At 41.7% G+C, this 24201-nt stretch overlaps 1 long non-coding RNA gene across 1 annotated transcript in view; it reads right to left on the bottom strand.

The window, feature by feature from the left end:
- The window catches only part of LOC141373834 (uncharacterized), a 124853-nt gene extending 101689 nt beyond the window's left edge, over window positions 1–23164 (bottom strand). Inside the window, exon 1 of the long non-coding RNA XR_012380172.1 lies at window positions 23053–23164. This is a non-coding gene — a long non-coding RNA (uncharacterized lncRNA). The remainder of the gene's footprint in view (window positions 1–23052) is intronic.
- Window positions 23165–24201: the final 1037 nt, after the last annotated feature.

Genomic DNA, 24201 nt, shown 5'->3' with positions numbered 1-24201 from the left:
GTGTGTGTGTGTGTGTGTGTGTGTGTGTGTGTGTGTGTGTGTGTATACAATGGAATATTATGCAGCCATCAAAAGGAATGAAATCTTGCCATTTGCAACAACGTGGATGGAACTGGAGTGTGTTATGCTGAGTGAAATAAGTCAATCAGAGAGAGACATGTATCATATGACCTCACTGATATGAGGAATTCTTAATCTCACGAAACAAACAGGTTTGCTGGAGTGGTGGGGGGTGGGAGGGATGGGGTGGCTGGGTGATAGTGGGGAGGGTATATGCTATGGTGAGTGCTGTGAATTGTGTAAGACTGTTGAATCACAGACCTCTACCTCTGAAACAAATAATACATTATATGTTAAAAAAAAAGAAGAAGAAGATGGCAAGAAGAGAAAAATGAAGGGGGGGAATTGGAGGGGGAGATGAACCATGAGAGACTATGGACTCTGAGAAGGAAACTGAGGGTTCTAGAGGGTGGCAGGATGGGTCAGCCTGGTGATGGGTATTAAGGAGGGCACGTACTGAATGGAGCACTGGGTGTTATGCACAAACAATGAATCATGGAACAGTACATCAAAAATTAATGATGTAATGTATGGTGACTAACAGAACATAATAAAAAAATAATAAATTCACTATCAGACATATTACTTATCTCCATTTTGTTTAGGTTTCTTGCTATGATTTTGTTCCACTCTTTCATTTGGGACGTATTCCTCTGTCTCCTCACATTGTCTATTGCTGTGTCTGTTTCTATGTGTTAGGAAAATCAGCTACGTCTCCCACACCTGAAAGTAGTGGCTTTATGAAGAAGAGGTTCTGTAGTGACGCACAATGCAAGGTCTCTTTTGCACCATAAAATGGTGCTTCGGGGGTGTCTCTTATGTGTGTTGTGTTCACCCTCCTGTTGTGGCTGGGACGTGTTTGCCTTCAGTCCAGCTGGCAATGGCTCTCTTTGCCTGTTGTGGGCAGAATCTGGTGCCCGTGGTGTTAGTGGGCCAGTCCAGGGCTGCATTGGGCTTGAGTTGAGTAAGACCAGGTGTTTGCCAGAGATGAAGTAGCATAAAACTACAGGGCATTTTCCCTGTATTGTCCCCTGAGAAGCTTTTATTGGTGGATGGGGCCTGCAGGCCCACTGCTGGGGTCACAGTCAGACTGGTGTGTGGTTATCTTCCCCTCTCCTTGGAGCAGGACTCACTTTGGAGTGGTGTTGGTGCTTGTCTGGGCTGCTTGCATACTGCCAGGCTTGTGGCACTACTTTGATGGGATCTTGCCAAGAGCTTTTCAGAGTGGGTGGATCTGCTTCACTGTGGCCTCTCGTCATGTCCAGCTGTGGAGAACCTCTTCTGCCTGTCTTCAGGCCACTTTCCTGGTTATTTATGCCGCTGTGAGTGTTCTCTAGATGGCCACATGGCAAGAGGTGAGCCCAGCATCCTCCTACTCTATCATCTTCCCAGCAGCCTCTTTTGGCCCACTTTTTAAATCCCACTTCCACTCCATGTCACCCACTCCACAAGCTAACACAGTGCCTGATGCATATTTATTCAAGAAATATTTATTGAGGATTTTTTGCACACACATTTTTGCTAGGAAATGGGGACATAGGAATAAGGAAGTACCTACTTTATATTAGTCAGTATATGGGCTACTACCAAAAAATTCAGTTTCAGGATGTATTCTATACATTAACACCTAGGTTTTATAGATATTGCATCAGAAATTGGTAAAGGAAATAAAAAGAAATTGGTAAAGGACACACAGAGTGCCACCTATGCAGAAATGTCCAATGGGTCAGGAAAAAGTGGTGTCATAAGCTTTATTTTGTTGGAAGATGTCTCTCTGGGGAAAGTGATCAGACTGGGAGACGAGACATCTAGATAGTGAGATATTTGAGAGTCCCACAGTAAAAAGATCTGGGCCCTGCCTGATGACCCTCCATCAAAAAGCCCAGCCTCTACACACAGAGCCTCCAATCAGATTTTAGTACCTGCTTGCAAATATGGGCAGACAGTCAAAGAGCACCAAACATTTGCGGAAAGCCTCCAATGTGAAAGATGGAATCCAAAACAAACCACAACAACTCAACAGCAAAGTGGGAAGAAACACAAATTAAGGAAAAATAATTTCTTAATATAACTGATATCTTTAGGAAAACATCATAAATGATGATGCATTCAAAGTCAGAGATAGAAGGCTATGGAGAGGGACATTCAGAGAAAAAAAAGAAATTTAAAAATGGTATTAGAAATATAAAACTCAGGGCACCTGGGTGGCTCAATCATTAAGCATCTGCCTTCAGCTCAGGTCATGATCCCAGGGTCCTGGGATCGAGCCCCACATTGGGCTCCTGCTCTGCGGGAAGCCTGCTTCTCCCTCTGCCTCTGCCCCTGCTTGTGTTCCCTCTCTTGCTGTGTCTCTCTGTCAAATGAATAAATAAAATATTTAAAAAAGAAAAAAGGAAAGAAATATAAAACTCATTAGAACAGGTGAATGACAAAATTGAGGAAATTTTCTAGAAAGTAAAACCAAAAGAGGATGACTATAGATGATCTAACTTTCAATCATATGAGTTCCAGAAAAAGAGAACAAGAATGAAAAAAGGAAAGTATCAATGAAATAATTCCCAAAATTTAAAGATAAAATCTTCCAAGTTATGAGTGTCCACAGAGGGCCCAGCAAAACATCACAAAGTTTCAGAATCCAGGAACAAAGGAAGCTCTAAAGTCCTCAGGGTAGTAAATAGGGGACAAGTACATTCAAGTGATCTAGAATCAAGAAGACATCAGGCTTATATTGCAAAACTAATAGCAAAAAGGCAATGAATGGACAATGCTCCCAAAATGTGGAGGAAAATTTACTTCAACCTAGAGTTCTTTACTCAGACAAAATATCAATCCAGTAGTAGAGACTAGAGATATTTTAAGACATCCAAGGTCTCAAAACATTTACTTCTCTAGCACCCATTCTGAGACTGGTACCAGAACACGTGCTCCACAAAAGAGTGAGCCAAGAAAGGGGGAGGCAAGTGACACACAGTTATTAGAAATCTTATAGAAGAGAGGTGATAGGGAAGCCACAGGGTCCTAGCGAATGGAAATTTTAGGATGACAGTGGATGCAGGCTCAGAGAGCACCCAGGCCAGAAAAGAACAAAACAAATCACACTGCAAGAAATCCTCCCCCAAAATAAAATAGAATATCTGAGTGTCTGAATGTATTGAGAAAAGATAGATTTTCCAGACAGCTTAAACATGAAATAGTGAAACATCAAAGTAAACCAAAAGTGAGGGAGATTAAAACAAAAAGTTGTACAAGAAAGGAGGCAAGTGAGTGGTACACTACATGGCTCAGGTGGGAATACTGGCAACAGTCATAATATTGTAAATGGCGAGTACTGACCTAACTAGAAATGTAACCAAATTGGGAGAGGAAAAGTGAGGAGGATGTGTATGACATCTTGAGGGGTGAAATATGGTAAGGGAGCAGGAAATACTTATTTTCTATAATCAGAATTCAACAGATAGGTCGAACTGGAAAAAAAAAATCAGAAGAAAGCAGTATAAGGATGCCACTTAGAAAAAAGAAGCATATACCACCAGAAGCATCTTAAAAATTTCCAAGTAGCTGCCTCCAAGAGGCAGAAATAGGGGTGCATGCCCAGAAGAAATCTGATTTTTATTCTTAAAAAAGACCAAAAAAAAAAAATAACAGAGTTACCACACTTCACTGGATCTCAATGTACCAAGATGCACTATTTTAAGTACCACTAAGAAAAAAACCTGAAAAATTAGGACAAAATACCCTCCCACAGCTTAGAATCTTTTATATTGATTGAAAGAGCTATTTGGAGCTTTTTGTATATATTTTTTATATCTTGTACATACATAAAAAAGAAAATGTAAATGAAATCAATTAGCAATAGTATTTCTAAAGCTTCTTCTACAGTCTAACTCTTCTAAGTTCTCTTGGACACAAAGTGGTTGATCTCTGTATTTTTCCAGACAGTATTGATCTCTGTGCTATCCAGAGTATTGGCAACAAACAGCATCTATTAAAAGAGTGCTTACTCTGCCTTCCTAAGTAAGCCTCTTATTACTTTAATATTGTCTTTGGATTTTCTTCCAAGTTGCTGACAACTATTCTGTAGCTTTTGATTCTGTCATGACTTGATTTTACCAGAAGGTGTCAATAAAAGTTTATTATACAACAGTCAGGACTCGTTTTCCTTCCTCAAATGGTCTTTGAATGATTGTTGAATAAAACACCAAGGAGTTGCAGTTGTCCAGTGATATTATCCCAAATAACAATCAAGTTTATGCAAGCAGATGATGATCACTATGTTGGAACATCTTCCTGGCTGACCTCAGGTAGGACACACTGACAACTGTAGGATGTATCCCAATTTCAGACATGTGAAAATATAAGATCACACCAAAAACACAATTATCTTCAATACATACTTTAAAGCCTAGAAGAAGAAAAGGGGGAGGGTGAAGAAAAAGAGAGAGAAGACAATCCAGACAAGAACTAAGACACAAGCAGTGGGAATGGAGAGAAAGAGGCTGAGTTCAAGGCATATTTAGAAATTGGAATTGACAGGTCTTGTTGCTGATGGAAAGCTGATGATCAGGGCAGCAAAGGAACAGAGGATGACTCTAAGGCTTCTAGGTTATAACCTGGATAGGAAGCAAAAAAAATTATTGTGGGGGGAGTGTAGTTCAATTTTGGATACACTGAATTTGAGGTTTCATTTGACATTCTAGATAGAGATGTCCAGTCGGCAGTTGGGAATATAAATCTGCAGCTTAATAGAGTTGCCTGGTCTACAGATACAAAATTAGGAGAAATAAATCTACGGTACTGGTTAACATTGCCCCTGGATAGCCTATTGAATTTAAAACAAAACCAAACACCCAATACTGTATTAGTCATTATTTACAAAATATATACAAATCAAAGAATTTACTGTGACCAGTTTAAGAGGAAAGGAATTCATTACAGAATATTAAGTAGCTTACTTAGGAAGGCTAATGGAAAAGACTCTATCCAGAGCCACACTGCAGAACTGGGCAGCTAAAGAAGCTGCTGCCTTTAAACATGATCAAAGATCTATAAAATCAGGACAACATCTACCACATGAGAAACTACTGTTACAGGTACTTGCTCCAAAAATACACACATTATGACCATTCAAATCTGTACCAGCAAAGACATGCCTCCATGCCCTGACTCTCTACATTCAAATTAGCTCTAAATCCAAATCTTATACAAGTGTATCTATTTGATCAGCAGAACCTAAATTACAAACAGAACTCTACAGCATATGGAAAATGTTTTGCTTTATTGACTTGCTTTGTTATGGGGTAGGGGTTCTTTGGTTAGCATTCTGGCTTCCACATGTTAGAAGGAGGCTGGTCTGAAATGCACGATAAGAGAGCCAAAGCACATTACCTACCCAAAAGATCAAAAACATTCCATTGGGGAAAATGAACACTGGAAGTGTGAGAAACCAGTAAGGATACAGAGAAGGCATGGTCAGAATGGTTAGCGCCATAATGAGCATGCTGCAATGGAAACCAATAGAAAAGGGAATTTTTTGAAGAAATGAGTAGTAAACAGTGTCAGAAGCTGCAAAGATGTAAAAAGTTTGAACAGCTATAAGATGTAAAGACAATCTGGTGGAGTTAGCAAAAACGACCTTGGCAGGAACAATTTCAGGGAAGTGGTTAAGGGGAATGTTTGAGATGGGTTAAAAAGTGATTGGAAAGCATAGACTGATTTCACAGAGTTTCACAGAGCCTCTTCTTAAATATGAAGTAACCTCTGGGAGCCTGAGGTTCCTCATCTGGTGGAATGAATTTGTACACACCTTCTAGGTTTGTTCTAAGTGTAACAGTGTGGCCAGGCCTTTACCACTATAGTGGAGATAAAATAATAATAATAATAATAATAATAATAATAATAATAATAATAACGACCTGACTTTTATACCTGGGGTCTCCCCATATGCAAAAAAAAAAACTGTTTGGCATTTGGGGAGCTCAGTCCTTCACCCCTTCATCGCTTCTAGCTCCTTTCTCCATAGATCATGACCTATGGAGATCAAAGCATCAACTTTATTAATGGTAAAGCTGGAATGAAGAAAACAGCTTGGGCTTGAGGCTGAACTGAACTTGCACCCCCAGCCAGGGAAAGGAACCAGACCCTGCCCGGTCTGCTTGCCAGGACCCTTACCCATCTTTGAGGCAAGGAGCAGGAGAGCAAGAACCAGGAGATAAGACCATATGTGAGCAGTGACCCTGTCTGGCAAGCAAACAGGAGAAGGAGCCAAGAAAAGGATGGAGAGAACAATGAATGTTTCCTCCATGCTGCATTCCAAAGAGGGTGAAAGTGTCTGTAGAAACCATAGAGGGGAAGAGAAAGGTTCTCTCCATCTGAGCAGTGGGGGCAACTCTCCCTGCCCATGAACAAGATAGCTTCCACATCATAATCCATGCAGGGGGAAGGATGGCTCTCCTCCAGCTGGTTCTTCATTTGCCACAAAAGTTTACAAGGAAATGAACAGGCGGCAGCCTGACCAACAGCCTTCACTTATACCTGCCACTCTAGACTATTAAGTAGGTAAATTCAATTCACTAAATAGGATAGTTAAGATGCATTAAGAGATACTGAGATACTCCAGTTCCCCTTGCTGACCAAGAGCCAGGATTCCAACCACAGATGACCTCTAGCTGATATAGTCTTCAGAGTCTGAGTCAACTTCGGAGAGTTTCCTCACCTGACCTCACACCATTCCCAAGCAGCCTGAACCAGAGACTAATTAAAGTAGGGGTATAAAATCTTGGCCTTTCGGTCAGACATGAAACAGCTCTGATGAGCAATATTTGGTACAAGGTTTCCATGTGGCCTTCCTGGGCCTGCACTGCAGCTCACTTTTGGCTCATCTTGCTTTGTCTCCCTTTCTTTCACAGATGTTGATCTTTAATAAATGTTTTGCATCCCAAATTCTATCCCTGTATCAGCGTCTAGACAACCCCACCCTCATCAATAGTGTGGGGCAAATCAAGATCAAATTAATAGCAAACATGGCTATTCCCTTTCACTTCCCCAGTGAAGTGAGAAAAAGAAAAAGACTTCCAGACCAGCTTTCATAAAGAGGCTGCTCCCCAGTCCTTGCGATCCCGTACCCCAACCTTTCTGCCTCACTTTGATTTCCCATTCCCCATGACCCAGTTTCCCCTTCACAATGCTCAGTTTGGTGACTCAACTCACCTCCCTGACAAAAATCCATCTCATCTCTTAAGAGGCTGTGGCACTCCTGCTCTCATTCCATATCTGCTGTCAGATGCAAAGTCTCACAACTTTGGCCAGACACTTGCTGAGGCTCTCCTCTGTTAGTCACCACTGATCTCTGAAGGTGCAGAAAAAAAGGGCTGGGCTTCAAGTGTGAGCAAGGTGGATATGAGTGCTTTAAACCCAGTTCAGGGTTTCCACTAGAGAGAACTATGACTCCCATATATATGATAAAGGACTTGTATCTGTATATATAAAGAACTCTTATAATTCAATGTTAGATAACCCAATTTTTAAAAGGGCAAAGGATCTGAACAGACATTTCTCCAAAAAAGAAGTACAAATGGCCAATATGCACAGGAAAAAATGCTCAATATCATTACCCATCAGAGAAAAACCACAATGAGTAAAAGGTTTTCAAGTACACTCTGATTGCACTAAGAATTATAGACATCATAGTTTCATATCCATTATAATGTCTATAATCAGAGAATAACAAATGTTGACAAGGCAGTGAAGAAACTGGAAACTTCCTACACTGCTGGTGGAAATGTAAAATAGTATAGCCCCTTCCTCAAACAGTTAAACAGAGTTATCATATGACCCAGCAATTCCACTCTTAGGTATATACCCAAGAAAAGTAAAAACACACGTCTACACACAACCTCACGCATGAATGTCCATAGTAGCATTATTCGTAATAAGGTAGATGTAATCCAAATGACCATTAAGTGATGAATGGATAAAAAATGAGGTATATTCATATACTAAAATACTATTCAGCTATTAAAAAGGCACAAAGTACTGATAAATATTAAAACGTGGATGACCCTTGAAAACATGAAGCTAAGTGAAAGAAGCCAGTCACACAGGGCCACACATTGCATGATCATATTTATATGAAATGGCCAGAATAGGCAAATTTATAGAGAAAGAAGGTAAATCAGTGGTTTCCCAGGGTTGGAACAAGGGGAGAACAGGGGGGTGATAGCTAAGGACTTTCTTTTTGTGGTGATGAAAATTTCTGAAAATTGTGGTGATGGTTGCACAACTCTGTGAATATATTAAAAACCACTGAATTGTACACTTTAAGTGGGTAAATCATACGGATGTGATTTATATTTCAGTAGCAAACTTCTTCTGAAACTCAATAAAAGAAGTGAAAGAGGTTGTAAGTATAAATAAGTTTATTGGTTGAGGTCAAAAAATTGAAATTCCTAACTGAAACCTCAGGGTTCTTGTTGAAATAGAAGGCAAAGCCACCTGCTAAGGCGTTTATAATATGTCCAAGGTAAAGGCAACAGAGGTGGTTCAGTTCCTTGAAATCAAGTTCCAATGTGTGTCATGAGAATGAGGGCCAAGGTGGAGTGGAGAGATAGGTGTGGGGGCCCAAGGAGACCTAAGGCTTAACTCACCTCGAAAGTATTTGTTTGAATCAAAAATTACTTCCCCTGCTAGCCCTAGTATGAGACAGCATTAAGGTGTCACTATAGCCTTAAAAATCTTAGAAATTGTCATGAGGTTTGCCCTTGGAAAATCTTATTTTCATTCTACTAAATTCAGGGATAGTTATATGAGTTCGAATGGAGACCATACTCAAGTTATCTTTCTTTTATGGAGGAAAAAAGAAAAAGAGGTTTTTCAAGTATGCTATGATTGCACAAAAAATACAAAAACCACTTCGGAGAATAAGCATCCAGATATTTAGAGGCAAAACAACACATACTCAGAGCAAGAAATAAAATATAAACACCTTCGTCTACTGATGAAGGAAAGTCACCTGAGATCCTCTTCATCACTCCCAGGTGAGGAGATTTACAGGGAGATATCTGGGAGCCCTAAAGACATTTCCCCCTCACCTTCACCCTAAACCAGAGCACCTTCTCGGGTCCCAGCTGATCTTCAGATCCCTGGGATCAGCCAGGTTTCTTTCCATAGATAACCACCATTCTCTCTCACCTGTGGGGTCCCTACACTCCATTTCAAAATAAGGCTTGAAGTTGACATAATGTCCACACTTCCCTTGCCCTCAAATCAGTCCCCCACCCCGCCCCTTGCTAACACAAACACACAATGACAATAAGGGCTCAAGGTTTCAAGAGAAACCAGTCTAGTAATATGAATAAAGGAATTTATTAAAGGGAATTGAATGTTTACAAGTTAAGTAGCATGGCTGGAGGAGCAGGCTCTAGGCTAAGCCTCCAGGAATAACTCCCAGAACAACGCAGAACTTACCAGCCAGGCAAGCTACTAGCTCTGCAACCATCAGGATGGTGAGCAATCAGTAAGCAGATACTGGAACTATTGATTTCATGAACCATATGGCTCACCACCGTAGCTGCGATGCAGGGATCAGAAAGGAAGAACCGAAGCTACAGCCACCACACTACAACTGCCTCTCCACACCCGTGAAGCTAGAGGCTGCACATCATAGCCCACCTCAGAAAAACCTCCGCTCTTTTTTTTTTTTTTTTATCAACGTCCTTCTCTCTTTGAAGAACTTAGGAACATCTTTTTTTTTTTTAAGATTTTTTAAATTTATTTATTCATGAGAGAGAGAGAGAGAGAAGCAGAGGGAGAAGCAGGCTCCCAAGCAGCAGGGAGCCCGACGCGGGACTCAATCCCAGGATCCCGGGATCATGACCTGAGCCGCAGGCAGACGCCCAACCATCTGAGCCACCCAGGCTCCCTAAAAATCTCCGCTCTTGTCCACCCGTAGAAAAATAGCCAAACACCAGAAGGGAGACGGCTTCTGTTTCACTTCTGCTTTCTACATGTAAACCAAAATGTATATAATAAAATACATCCAGAAGAGTCCAAGCAAATGTAGTTTTCTGCTTTCCAGCCTGTGCAGTACTGCAAGATACCAAAATGAGATAGAAATGGGTTCTGAATACCAGTCAGCCATGGACGACGCACATACACACGCATGCACGCACCACACACGCACGCGCACAAGCACCGCACACACCATCTGTGATGGCGAGGTTACTGACCCGTTTTGTTATGCAAATTTTTCTGATAACCCTCACAGCAAACATACCAGAAATATAAATGAAAAACATGGAAAATTATAGAAGTTCCAACAATTCTCATGAGCTACAGAGTTCCCAGCCTCTAGAGTCCCTGGTTATCGACCTCCTCTAAGGGATTAAGGAGATGTCTGACGAACAGCCTTGTGCTTTTAATACTCTGAAGGTCCAGGCTCACCAGTGCTCTCTGGTACTCTGTAATAAAGAGCCTGACACCATTTTTGATATTTGATGGCTGACAGCATTCAAGCCCTGCCACTCCTCCTTCCCCTTTTGCCCCACATCTGGGCAGTTGGTAAAACTCATATGCTCCCTTCTTTGGCCCTGGGAGGAAGTTCAGATGAAGCAAATCTTGGCCTGTGTGAGGGGAGGGACTTCTCACCTCAGCCTCATCTTCTAACCATTATAAACCCAAGCCAGTCACAACTCTCTGCTCTCTCAAGCCCTTTTCAGACCTACTCGGGAGCTTGCCTTGCTCTCCCAAAAAAGTCACGTCAAATGAATAATAAATCTTTCATACCCTCTTGGTCTGCATGTGGCATCATTGGTCTTGACACTGGAACCAAGTTTTGTGTGGGAGGTTTGTCTTGCCCCCAAGGGATGCCCACAAGATACTCCACCCCACCACCACACACCACAACCATCCTATAGCATACATTTCTGACCCCATCTTTGCTTCCCACTGGTCCCTGGTTCTTCCCAACAGACACCATGAGGCAGAATGATGTCTCTTTGTTCTAAGTGGGGAGTTGACTTCTCTGCAGGACAAGATTGCGTGAGTCCCAATTAACCAGGGCTCTGCCCAGGAATGTGTCTCCCAGGGCATTTCCTTCCAGGGACCACATTATCTTTCTCCCCGTTGCCAAAACCAGATTAACACCTCTTGCCCGTGTGAAACTCTTAATGGATAATTCATTCACAATCACTTGATGCTGTCATTTGTGTGTGTTGTTCACTCTGCTATATTCTTGGGGAGCCTGATGCCTCATTAGCACCTTCATCTCACCTCTTTTAAATTGGGAGCACGAGTGATGCTACCCTCCAAGTTCAGACACATTTAATTCCAATGACATTTACCTACAAACAACTAAGACCAACATCCTGCCTTTCATCAGTGATCTTTCACTGCCAGCCCAGATACAGACCTCTCCAGTCTCCTATCTTCTCCCATGGTTTCTTCTTAACACTGCACACTTCTTTTCCAAAAGAACTCAAAGCAGCATCTCAAAGAGATATTCACACACTCATGCTCACTGCAGCATTATTCACAATAGTCAAGAGGAGGAAGTAACCGAAATGTCCAACAATGGATGAATGGATAAAGAAAATGTGGTATACAATAGAATATGGTAGAAAATAAAATATTACTCATCTTTTAAAAAGTAGGAAATCCTATCACATGGATAAACCTTGAAGACATTATGCTAATACTGAACCATATCTAAATTGTTTGAATAAAATTTATTTGTTTTGCATATATGGTTCCTTTAATATTTTGCTGTTATTCTCTTTTCTAATTTTCAATTTGTATATATCATTTATAATTTCATAAGAAATTGGTAAGTTTTTGTCTTTATGCTGTTTTCTCAAATTTCAGAATCATGTTAATGATAATTTTCTCTCCATACTCTCAAAGAGCTTAAAATTAAAAAATTATTTTCTCCCTGAATATTTGGAACAACGTACCTATAAAAACTTCTGAACATGGAGGCATTTTGGGGATAATTCTTTAAATTTTTCCAATGTCTTTTCTGAACATATTCACATTTTACACTTCTCCTTCAAGTAAAATTTAGAACTTTTTATTTTCAAATTTATCAACACAGAATTTTATCTACTATTTTCTCATTTTAAATATTGTCTTTTTCATGAGGATGCAAGCAGCCAAATTAAGAATGTGGAAAACTCAGTGGACATAGAACTTTGTTTCTTTAACAAATAAATAGTGTTGGGGGGAAAGGGCTGGAATAGCTATTTTAGGCTTGAGCAACAGAATAACTAAATGCAATGTGTGAACCTTGTTTAGATACTGATTGAAATAAAACAATTGTTAAAAAAAAAGTTTGAGACCATCAGGGAAAGTTGAACACCAACTGGTTATTAGATGATATTAAGAAATTATGAATTTGTTCAATGTAACAATGTCATAATTAAGGTGTACATTTCAAAGTCCTAATTGTTAAGGATATATACTGAAGTGTATATAGGTAAAATGCTATGTTGCATGAATTTTCCTAAAATACTCCAAGGGAAAAAGAAGTGGGGAATAGAGGAGAGAGAAAGAGGCATAAATAACGAGAATGACAATATGTTGATAATTGTTTACATGGACTGATAGGTACATGTGGGTTCATTGTACTATTTAAAATATTTGACATGTCTAAAATTTTTCCCTCTGTATTTCATCATTCTGACTGTTATTTAGGTTTTCTCCATTTCTTAATCTTCTGGAGATATTTTCATTTTGTTGTGCCTTTAGAGAACAAGCTCTTAAATTTGTTTCCTAATTATTCTGCTTTAAAAGCTAAGTGGGCTTTTATCCAAAACATTAATTCATTTTATTTTTTAAGTTAATTTTGTTCTTTGTACAGCTCTTGAGTTGAATAATTTATTTATTTTCATTACTACCTAAAGTATGATTATCCCCAGGAGTACGGTTTTAGTGGAACTCATAAGTTTTGACAGGCACCATCTTTAGGGAGTGAGAGGAGACGTGTATAAGGTAGATTGGGTCTCAATACTCATCCTGCTGTGCTTCTTGATGTACCCTCCTGAACAACAGAACCTAAAAAGCTAAGAGCTGCATTTCCCAGATTCCCTAGAAGAGAGGCTTCTGAATGGGATTTAGACTTGGCCAATCAGAGGTATCTATGCAAGTTTGGGAAGACAGAAGAAAGGCCTCAGCGGCTTCTGCTGTTGGCGTGTTGTCCCAAGTGATTAATCTGCCTGCCGCTGAACTAGCAGAGGCGAGACACTAGCTTTATGAATGTCATATGGCAGGCACAGGCCATCATCTTACTGGTGCAGATCACGCTGAGGCTGTCTGGTTCTCGAGCCTGTAGTGGTAAGGACCGTTTCCTGTTTGTGGTGGCCTCCTCCTCAGGACAGTAGGTTTCTGTAGCTATGGCTTTACGGTGTGGAAGATAACAGCAGCTGTTCTGGTGACACCATTCGCAGCGTGGTTTTCAAAGTCATTTCTGAAAGCTTAACAGCATCTGGTCTTCAGCATACTCTTAACATTTCTACAAGCCACGTAATTCCCACTAATAATTCCCTTCCTAAACTGGCCTGAATGAGTTCTGTTCACTGTAATGGAACCTTGGCTAATGTGATAAATGAAATCAGTGGTGTGGCTTTATACTACTAATGGCATGAGATCAGTTGCACTTGACAGACCCAAAGTAGCAAGGACTTTAAAAAATTAGAACTATATTTCTCTCTAGTATAAATGTCTGAGCTGGTATGGCTGTTTTGCTCTGCAAAGTTTAAGCCCTATCTTTTTGTTGTTGCCCTTGTCCACATGGTCCAAAACAGCTCACCACTATGTGTGTCCAGCCAGAGAGAAGAGAAAGAAGGGAAGGGAACATCTGTTTAAAGGCATAATCCAAAAACTGCTCACATCCCACTGGCCAGAACTATAGCATATAGCCACACTTGGTTGCTAGGGGCAGTGGTCTCTTTAACACTGGTCTCTGCCTCTTGCTATCTTGACATATCTTATTATGATTACAAAACTCAAAAAAAATTGGCCTGGTCTAGAAAGGGAAAACATCCTTAATTGTGTCATATCCTTTACTGCTTATTATTTTCTAAATATGTTGAGGTAGTAGTTTTCCCTCTCTTCTTTCATCCAAGAGTTATTCAGTACCTTGCTGGTCAAAGTGTGCTCTGTGGGGATCAGGAGCATGAGCATCACTTGGGAGCTTACCGAAATGGAGGATCTCAGGCCTGACCTCAGACCTCCTGAATCAGAATCCACATTTTAACAAGAAGCATTGGTTCCAAAGTCAGACATCTACCTCCAGACCTAGAAGTAGTGGAAGTGGCAACATTCCTACCCTCTCCCCCACTCAACCCACCCTACCCTGGAAGAGGGCTTTGGGGAACCTACATGGAGTCAATTTGCTGGGAGCCCCACCTTGTGGTGAATATAGCAATATAAGACAACGAGGTGTCACTGGAATTTGTAGGGTTCCATTCCAGTCTTTTTCTGTACTCACTCCACCAGCCTTCTCTAGGATTTGTATCAACTAGCCTGGCTTTCTTCTCTTCAACCCTTACCTCTCCCTCACCCTTTCTCTCATGCATTCTTCTCTCTTTCCCATTTCTTCATTTTCTGGGTTACGATTCGTTGCCCAGGGCCGGGGTTCACATGTTTTGAGTGGCTTATTTTAAGAAAATCTGAATTTGAATGCCTTATAGATAAGCCTGTGCTCTTGAGGGCACCACATTCCCCACCAGTCCCTAGAGTCTTGCACCCTGCCCATCCGATTCACTAATTTGCATTAATTACTTCCCTGACCCCTGTGAACATTTGAGTCTGTGAATCAGGCAGTGGTCCTTTTTCTTATGCCTGCTGGGATCCCTTGAGTGTTGAAGAGTTTACCGTCCCACACTGTAAAGGGATCAATATGCAGCTGCTGACCAATTCCTTTCAGTTTATTTCCCCATTTTTTTTTTTTTTAGTTTTGCATTTGGGAGTTTATTTTTTTTAATTTTTTTTTAACATTTTTATTTATTTATTTAAGAGAGAGAGACAGAGCATGAGTGGCAGGGAGGGGCAGAGGGAGAGCAGAGGGAGAAGCAGACTCCCTGCTGAGCAAGGAGCCCAATGCGGGGCTTGATCCCAGGACCCCAAGGTCATGACCTGAGCCGAAGGCAGATGCCCAACCGACTGAGCCACCCTGGCACCCCTATTTTTTTAATTCTTGTTTTTTGTTTTTTTTTTTAAAGATTTTATTTATTTATTTGAGAGAGAGAGGCAATGAGATATAGAAAGCACTAGAGGGAAGAGGGTCAGAGGGAGAAGCAGACTCCCCGCTGAGCAGGAAGCCCGATGTGGGACTCGATCCCGGGACTCCAGGATCATGACCTGAGCCGAAGGCAGTCGCTTAACCAACTGAGCCACCCAGGCGCCCCTTTAATTCTTGTTTTAATTCCAGTATAGTTCACAGTGTTATATTAGTTTCAGGTGTACAATATAGTGATTCAACACTTCCACACATCACCCACTGCTCATCATGATACATGCACTCTTATTTCCCTTATTTTTGTTATGGAATTCCCCACATCAGTTATTTCCTTTCTTTCTCTGAAATTCTCATATCACATCATCTCTAGTTCAGTCTCTATTATACCATGTCCTAGGAATGTGAACCTGATAAGCCAGTATTGCTGGATGTGAATTTTAAAACAGTTTGTAACTAATCGTTCCTGGAACCTTACTCACTTTTAGTCATCACTGACCTTATGAGACTCACAGTTGAAGTATTTTCTTCACCATACTTTCTCAGTAGATTGTTCTTCATTCTTTTGGAAATCAGTTATTTTTTATATTCAAAATCCACATAAGAAGCATAGAGTTATCACATGCTTCAGTAATTCCACCGCTAGGAATATGCCCAAGAGGAATGAAAACATTTGTCCATGCACAAACTCATACACAAACTTGTATAGCCCTATTATTCACCACAGCCAAAAGGTGGAAAAAACCCAAATGTCCATCACAGATGGATGAACAAATAAAATGTGGCATAACCATGCAACGGAGTGTTATTCAAGGTATAAAAAAGGAATGAGGTACTCATTGTGCTACGGTGTGGAGGACACTTGAAAACGCTGTGGCAAGTGAAAGAAGGCAGCCACAAAGGGCCACATGTTATAGGATTCCATTTGTAGGAAATGTCCAAAATAGGTAAATCCATGGTGACAAAGGGTACATTAATGGCGGCCTAGGGCTGGGGTCGGGGGTGGTTTGTAGGTAGAAGGTAACAGCCAAGGGGCCTGGGTTTTCTTTTGGAGGTGATAAAATATTTCAAAACTGATTGTGGTGATGGGTGCATAACTCCATTCAGTATTTAACGACTATACTAAAAAGCCATTGAATTGTATACTTTAAGTGGGCGAATTATAGGGTATGTGAGTTAGATCTCAATAAAGCTGTTTTTAAAATCTGTATACAAAACATCACAGATCCAGTCAAATGATTTTTAACAAGGGTGCCAACCCCATTCACTGGAGGAAAGGATAGTCTTTTCAATAAATGTTGTTGGGGAAACTGGATATCCATATGCAAAAGAAGAAATTTGGATCCTTACCTTATACCACATAAAAAAATTAACTCAAAACACATCAAAGATCTTTGACTATAAAACTCTTAGAAGAAAACGTAGAAGAAAAACTTTATTATATTGGATATGGCAATGATTTCTTAGATAGGACACCAAAAGAACAGGCAACAAAAGTGAAAAGAAATTGCACTACATCAGAATTTAAAACTGCTGTACTTCAAAGGATACAATCAACAGTGACAAGGCAACCTTCAGAATAGAAGAAAATATTTGTAAATCATATATCTGATAAGGGGTTAATATCCAGAATACATAAAGAACTCCTCTAACTCAAAACAAAAAATAATCTGGGGCGCCTGGGTGGCTCAGTTGGTTAAGCGACTGCCTTCGGCTCAGGTCATGATCCTGGAGTCCTGGGATCGAGTCCCGCATTGGGCTCCCTGCTCAGCAGGGAGACTGCTTCTCCCTCTGACCCTCCCCACTGTCATGCTCTCTCTCTCTATCTCATTCTCTTAAAATAAATAGATAAAATCTTTAAAAAAATAAGTAAATAATCCAATTAAAAAATGGGCAGGGGACCTGAATAGACATTTGACTAAAGAAGATACACAAATGACCAACAAGTATATAAAGAGATGTTCAACACCACTAATCATTAGGGAAATGCAAATCAAAACCACAATGAGATATCACCTCATACCCATTAGGAAAGCTGCTATCACGGAAAAAAAAAAAAAAAGCAGAAAGTAATAACTGTCATTGAGGTTGTAGAGAAAAGGGAACCCGTGTGCACTGTTGGTAGGAATGTAAAATCATCCACTGCACAAAACAGTGTTACAGTTCCTCAAAAAATTAAAAATAGAATTACCATATGACCCAGTAATAGTACTTATGGGTATATACCCAAAAGAACTAAAAGTCTTGAAGAAATATTTGTACACCCATGTTCATAGCAGCATTATTCACAATAGCCAGAAGTGGAAGCAAACTAAAGGTCCATCAATGGATGAATCAATAAACCAAATGTGGCGCATACATACAGTGCAATATTATTCAGTCGTTAGAAGGAAGGAAATTCTGACACATGCCATAATACAAATGAACTTTGAGGATATTATGCTGTTAAATGAGCCAGTCACAAAAAGACAAATACTGTAATCCACTTGTATAAGGTATCTAGAGATATCAAATTCATAAAGATGAAAAGTAGAATGGTAGGTGCCAGGGGTTGGAAGGAGGGAGGAATAGGGAATTGTTCAATGGGTATAGAGTTTTAGTTTTGCAAAATAAAAATGTTCTAGATAAGCTTCTCCCTCTGGCTCTCCAACCCCCACCCCTACCCCGTGCTCGCTCTCTCACTCTCTCTTTCTCAAATAAAATCCTTAAAAAAAAAAAAAAAGATTTTATTTATTTATTTGACAGAGAGAGAGAGAGTGCATGCACACAAGCAGAGGGAGCGGCATGTAGAGGGAGAAGCAGACTCCCCGCTGAGCAGGGAACCCAAAGTGGGGCTCCATCCCAGGACCCTGAGATCATGACCTGAGCCGAAGGCAGACGCTTAACCAACTGAGCCACCCAGGCGTCCCCTAGCCACAGGTGTTTCCTAACCCATGGCTTCCAGTAATGGTACACACCAGAATCACCAGTGTGACTATCTGGAGATATATCTATATCTATATAGATATAGATATAGATATATATAATATGCCTTCTGAATTAGCAGTTCCAAGTGTGGGGCTCAGGAATGGGTCTTGTTAAAAGGATCTCAGAGATTTCCGACATGACAACAGGTATAGAGCTAGAAACCAGTGTTCTGACCTTTGTCTTTTCCCTGCTTGGCCTTCAGAACCACTCTGCTCTGTCAATTCCCACCCTCTTAAGCCCCTGAAATCAGTCCTCCTTTATAGAGGGGCAGATATAATAAAATAATATTTAGTTTAAATTCGGAGTAATTTATTTTTACCCCATAGCCTTTCCACCACTGAAACTAGATTATAGGGCTGAGTGACACTAAGAAAGGCAGATCATGGAGAACAAAAGACAGATTTGGGCTCTTCATTTCTAAAATAAGCTCTTGAACAGATTGGAAAGCCAAGGAGTTCAATAGCAAGAGTGTGTTCTTTTGGGGGGTCTATTCAGATCTGAAAAGGAAAGGACTCAGTGCACAAGGTTTATGCCATAAGCAAAAAAGCTGGGAAGATTCCTTGACTGAGGAAGATCCAGTGTTCCTGCTTCAAAGGAATTAAAGCTAGTCTAGCATAAGGGATGGAAGAGGTTTAGTTACTGGGAGCTTGTGCCCCACCTCTGCTCAGCACAGCCACGGGAGGGGACCCAAGGGAAGCCCAACAGGTTTAAGTCACATCCCAGGCACTCGCAGGGAGGCAGCAGGCTTCCTAGAGTCACCCTTGTCTTCGCTCAGAGCAGCCGCCAAATGACAGAAATGGCATCAAATGTGTCAGCGACTTTTCTAAGTCTCCCTTAGACCCAGAGGGACGAGACTTCCCAAGGTTTCCCATGCCTCCAGGAGGGTTGCAAAAGTGGCAGGAAGAGGGGTGATGGAGGAGAAGGCCCCTCTGGGGCCATGAGGTGAGGATGCCATCAGAGGGAGTGGCTTGGATGACACAGACTGGTGTCCAGGGGACCCCTGGTTTCTGCAGCACAACAGAGGCTGCCGACCAACGACCAGACAGACAACTTACATCTCAGCAGAGACTGGAGAGGACAGAGAAGCATCCAGGATCTGACACTCCTTCCCGTGGGTGCCTTCAGCTCCTCCCCTCACCTGCCCTGCTCCCGAAAATAGGCAGAACTCCAGGGAGACAGGGAGAGACGGTGCTCTGAATTAACTGGGAAATCTCTGAAGTGACTGAATCTGACTGGAAATGACTGGGTTACATTTTTGCTGTCAGCAGAAAAGGGGGCTTGAGGTAAGATTAAATTTAGTCATGGGGGGGTTATATGCCTGAGAGTGGCAGATTGTAATCATTCTTAGTCGATACACAGGAACCTAAAAATAGTGCTGAATCATATATAATAATGTGGTGATTCTTAATTGTACATTTTGTTGGACACTTTGGAAGACTCAGTGGCAAATACGCTGACAGAGGTACTTTGAGCCCGTCTTGGTCCCAAAGGAAAATGAGTGCTGCTGGAAATTTATAGAAGCTTTCAGAAGGCTGTCCTAGCAACTGAGAGGGCAGTATGTTCAGGGATCCTGTGGTTTATTTTTATCTGAAGCCCAAATCTGTATAGAGATATCATTAATGCTGACTAATGATTTTCAAATGATAATTCTGGGCCCTGGTTTATCACACAGTGTGGCAGTTATTGTTAAATTTCTAAAAATTAAATTTTCAAGGATGGATCCTAAAGCCAGTTTGGTAGATCTTATATGGTCCAGAGCTGCAGTCTTCAGACTTCCCTATCAGTAAGATAAATAAGTAGCTAAATCATTCTGAGCAAGCAGCCTCGGTAATTGTGAGCATGCAGTCCCAAATCCAGCCCCACAATGGCTAACTTCAGGGGGGCTTTTAGTAACACCTGACAATCTTACCACATACCATTGGTTTATTCACTTTTCCTATCCTAGGGGATTATTTTCACCCCTTCTTCACTCTCCTGAAACTTCTATTTCTCCCTAGGCTCACCCAGTTGTTGACCTTGCTTTATAATTCACTGAGAAAACACGGTGGTCTAAAGAAAACCTCCACTTCCTCCAACCCCACATCCGCCAAGACACCCACTCTATGCCCTACATTCTGCTTTCCCTCTAGTTACTAGGAATGAACTGTGTGCTCGGATGAACCGACTGGTCTCTTACCTACATCATGACATGTCTCCAAGTGAGTCCCTTCTTACATTCTGCACCCACACTGTCTTGCTTGCCTCACCAAGTCCTGGCTCCACCTACTGGCACCACCTTAAAAACATATGCAGCATCGGCTACTTCCTACCATCTCTACAGCTACTGACCTTGGCCTCATTTAAACGAGGACACCAGCTCCTGTAGCTAGTGAACTAGCTGGTCTTTCCACTTCACCACCCTCGCTGTCTATTCTCAACAGGGTAGACCCAGTTCTTTTTCAGTGTAAGTCACATGAGGTCACTCTTCTCTCCAGGCCCTCCACTGACCTCCCCTCTACTCAAAGCAAAAGCCAAAGTCCAGCCGTGGTCTAAAGGCCAACATGAAGACATAATCTGGAGCTAGCTACTCCCCTGACCTCAGCTTCTACCACACAGCTCTCTGCACCACCCCACCCCCGCCCCAGCTCCAGCCACCTTGGCCTCCCTGCTAGACCTTGAATGTAGCAAGCATGCCCCAGGGCAAGGCCTTTGCTTTTGCTGCTTCCTCTGCCTGCGCTGCTCTCCCGGACCCCCCATACATTCATGGTGTGGTCCCTGTTTTTGACATCTCTGCACAAATTCATTCCATTATGAGAAAGGCTTTCCCTGACCTTTTCCACCTAGAATAATCCCCTTTATCCTGAGGGATTGTCCTCCATATCTTATCACCATCCAATAAACTTCATTCTCTCTTTCCTCCCATTTCCACCCAACTAGAATGTAAGCTGTATGGCACCTCGTCTGCCATTTGGTCCACTGATGTACATAGTAGGCCCTCAATAAATAGGGTCTTAAATTAGTATATCCATACTTACTTATAATTATTTTCATGTACACCTATCAATCCACATATACAGTATTAATAAATGTTTCTCCAGTTTAGGATAAATTAAGTTCTAATACCCCCCTTTCTCTTCACCCCATCTTATTCTACTAAGCTTCACTAGCAGGACTACCATGCCCAGTCCATGCACCAGCCCCTGAGGGTCCCTTATCATGGTGACCCCCTCTTCGGAGGGGTGGTGTCATACTTTCCCTGCATGCTCAGGAGGAAAGTAGGATGAGAACTACTGGTTCTGAATTTACTCTGTTATTTTTGTCATAACATTTCAGAAATGGTCCTACTGCTTCTATCAAGGAAATACAGCTGTTCTCTAGAATTCCACTTTTAAACCACAAAAACATTTTGACTCCCCTCACCTCATTGAGTGATGATGAATTTATTCAATTCTAAATTAAAAATCAGGAAAAAAAATCATTTCTATATAAACATATTCATACTGGTGTATAATATGTGCGTAGATAAAAATGTTGCTACTTACATAAATGCATGTACATGTTTAGCAACCTATCAACTTTGCATACATGCTTCCCTTAAAAAACAAAGCTCTTAATGAAAAATTAACTGTAAAAAGCTACCAAAATTAACACCAACTGTTACTGGCCCAAATAAAATATTTTTAAATGTAATCTGGGGGGGCGCCTGGGGGGCTCAGTCAGTTAAGCATCCGACTCTTGGTTTCAGCTCAGGTCATGATTGCAAGGTCCTGAGATCAAGCCCCAGGTGGTGCTCCACACTGGGCATGGAGCTTGCTTGTTCCTCTCCCTCTGCTCCTCCCCCACCCCTCTCTCACTCAAATAAATAAAATCTTTTTAAAAAAATAAGTATGTGTAGTCTGGGTGTTGCAAAATGCAAAGCTTTCTTTCAAGGGTGGTGTTCATCCTAAAGCAGTAACTCCCCAGAAGTCAACCAAAGACACTTTTTTCCACTGTGGTTTCCTCATGTGGAAATCATCAGAGTCCTGGCTACCCTTTCCCCACCTCTGTTTTGTGACCAGGGACCTTTTTCTCTCCCACCTTTTGGCCCCATGCAGAACGCACAGTAGCAAGGAGGACAGTGAGCAGGAGGAACAAATGCACTGTGTCCCACTCAGGGAGGGAATCCAGATGGTTGGGGGAGGGGGGACAGGGCTTGATCTTGATTTTTCCAGCAAAAAAAAAAGATGATGCTTATGCTTCTCCATGGAGAGGATGTCCCCAAGGGTGCAAAGTCAGTGCAAATGGAGATTTCCATGAGGAGGGGGGTGGGTACTGGGTGGCAATAAAGAGGGATGCAGGGAGAGGGGGAACTGCTCCTAATTTTTCTCCTGCTTTAACAGTTTGAAGGGCACAGGCAACCTGACTTTAGTCTGTTTTCCTTTTCTTTCGAAACAAAAAAGCACCAAAGTTTAAGCAGGGCCAGAACCCAGTCGTGAGCTCTGGGAGGCTTACATAACAATAAAAAAGGAGCTACTGAGACAGATTCTGAGCAGACAGACTTTCCTGGAATTGAATACAGGTGGTTCTCCTGTTGGCTTTGATTCATCAACCTACACCTCTGCTTCCTAAGTCCCTATACACAACTGTGCCCGCAACAGGCCCTCGAGGTGCTAAAGCTTAGGAGCGAGGAAAGGGAGGCGGAAATCGCTCTAACTCGTCCGTTTTTAAAAGCCAAAATGGAGGCTCGTGTCTGCAACAGGCAGGTGGATAACACTCACCCCCCACCCTTTCCGCGGGCAGCGAGGGCAATGCAGCTGACTTCTTGGTGCTTCCACACTTACCTGGCCGCTGCCCGCTCCAATTTCGCCTCTTTGAGCCTGCTCGCCAGGTGATCCAGGATAAGGGACAGGAGAGGAAAATCAAGCCAGAGGATTGGAGTCAAAAATCCCAGCTCACCAGCCTCTCTCCAGCAGTGATGTGCTGGAGGCGGCTCATAGCCACAGGTGAGAGCCTTTCCCTCCTGCACACCCTTCCCTGCTGGGCAGGTTGAACTCAATGGTAACTTGAATCTGGTGCGGGGCGGGGCGGGAGGGGGGGAACTATTTATACAGAGATCTGCGAACGTGACAAACCAGGGCGCTCGTTCTTGGGAGACTGGGGGAGGGGGGGAGGCGAGCGCCTTGTTAAACACTTAACTGGCACTTGGTTGTCCTCAACCCTAACACCTGACTGATACTTTCAAACGTCTAGATGCCCTCCTAGCTAATTCTGAAAGCACATCCCAAATTCAAGTGTAGGGCTCTCAGACACATAAGGACTCTTTAGGATTTCAGTCTAATGTTGAAAAAGTAGCAAGAGGGACACTCCACTTTTAAAAAGTTTTTTTTTAATTGAAATAGTTTCTATTGGTCTGATTACGATATTGCTGGGAAAATATTAGATCACACAGAACAGTATAAAGGATGTACAAATCTTCAATCTCTCACTGCCTTGGAGATAAACACTGCTGATATTTTTTATGTGGCTCTTCTAGGCGTGTGTGTGTTGTGACCACCTTTTCCTACTGTAATTATTTTAACAAATTAATACTGTAAAATAAGTACGTTTTTACTTATTTGTAAATACTTATTTACAAAACAATATTTGTCCATCGATACAAATTTCAAACAATGTCAGGCAGGTAAAAAGACCTACCCTCAACTCCTCCCCCCCTCTTCAAACTCCTACTCCCTAGTGTAACCACTGTCCACAGTTTGTGGAATATTCTTCTAGAACCTTCCCAGATAGAGGGTTAGACTTTTTTTCATAACAAAAGACTGCATCATATGTGGAGAAAGGGGGACCCTGCAAACTGGTGCAGCCCCTCTGGAAAACAGTATGGAGGTTCCTCAAAAAGTTGAAAATAGAGCTACCATAGGATCCAACAATTGCACTACTGTGTATTTACCCCAAAGATACAAATGTAGGGATCCGAAGGGGTATGTGTACCC

This window comes from Callorhinus ursinus, unplaced genomic scaffold (genome assembly GCF_003265705.2).
Source record: "Callorhinus ursinus isolate GAN/ISIS: 27379988/994484 unplaced genomic scaffold, GSC_fseal_2.0 scaffold12, whole genome shotgun sequence".
NCBI lineage: Eukaryota > Metazoa > Chordata > Mammalia > Carnivora > Otariidae > Callorhinus > Callorhinus ursinus.
This window is presented reverse-complemented; position numbering and strand designations above follow the sequence as displayed.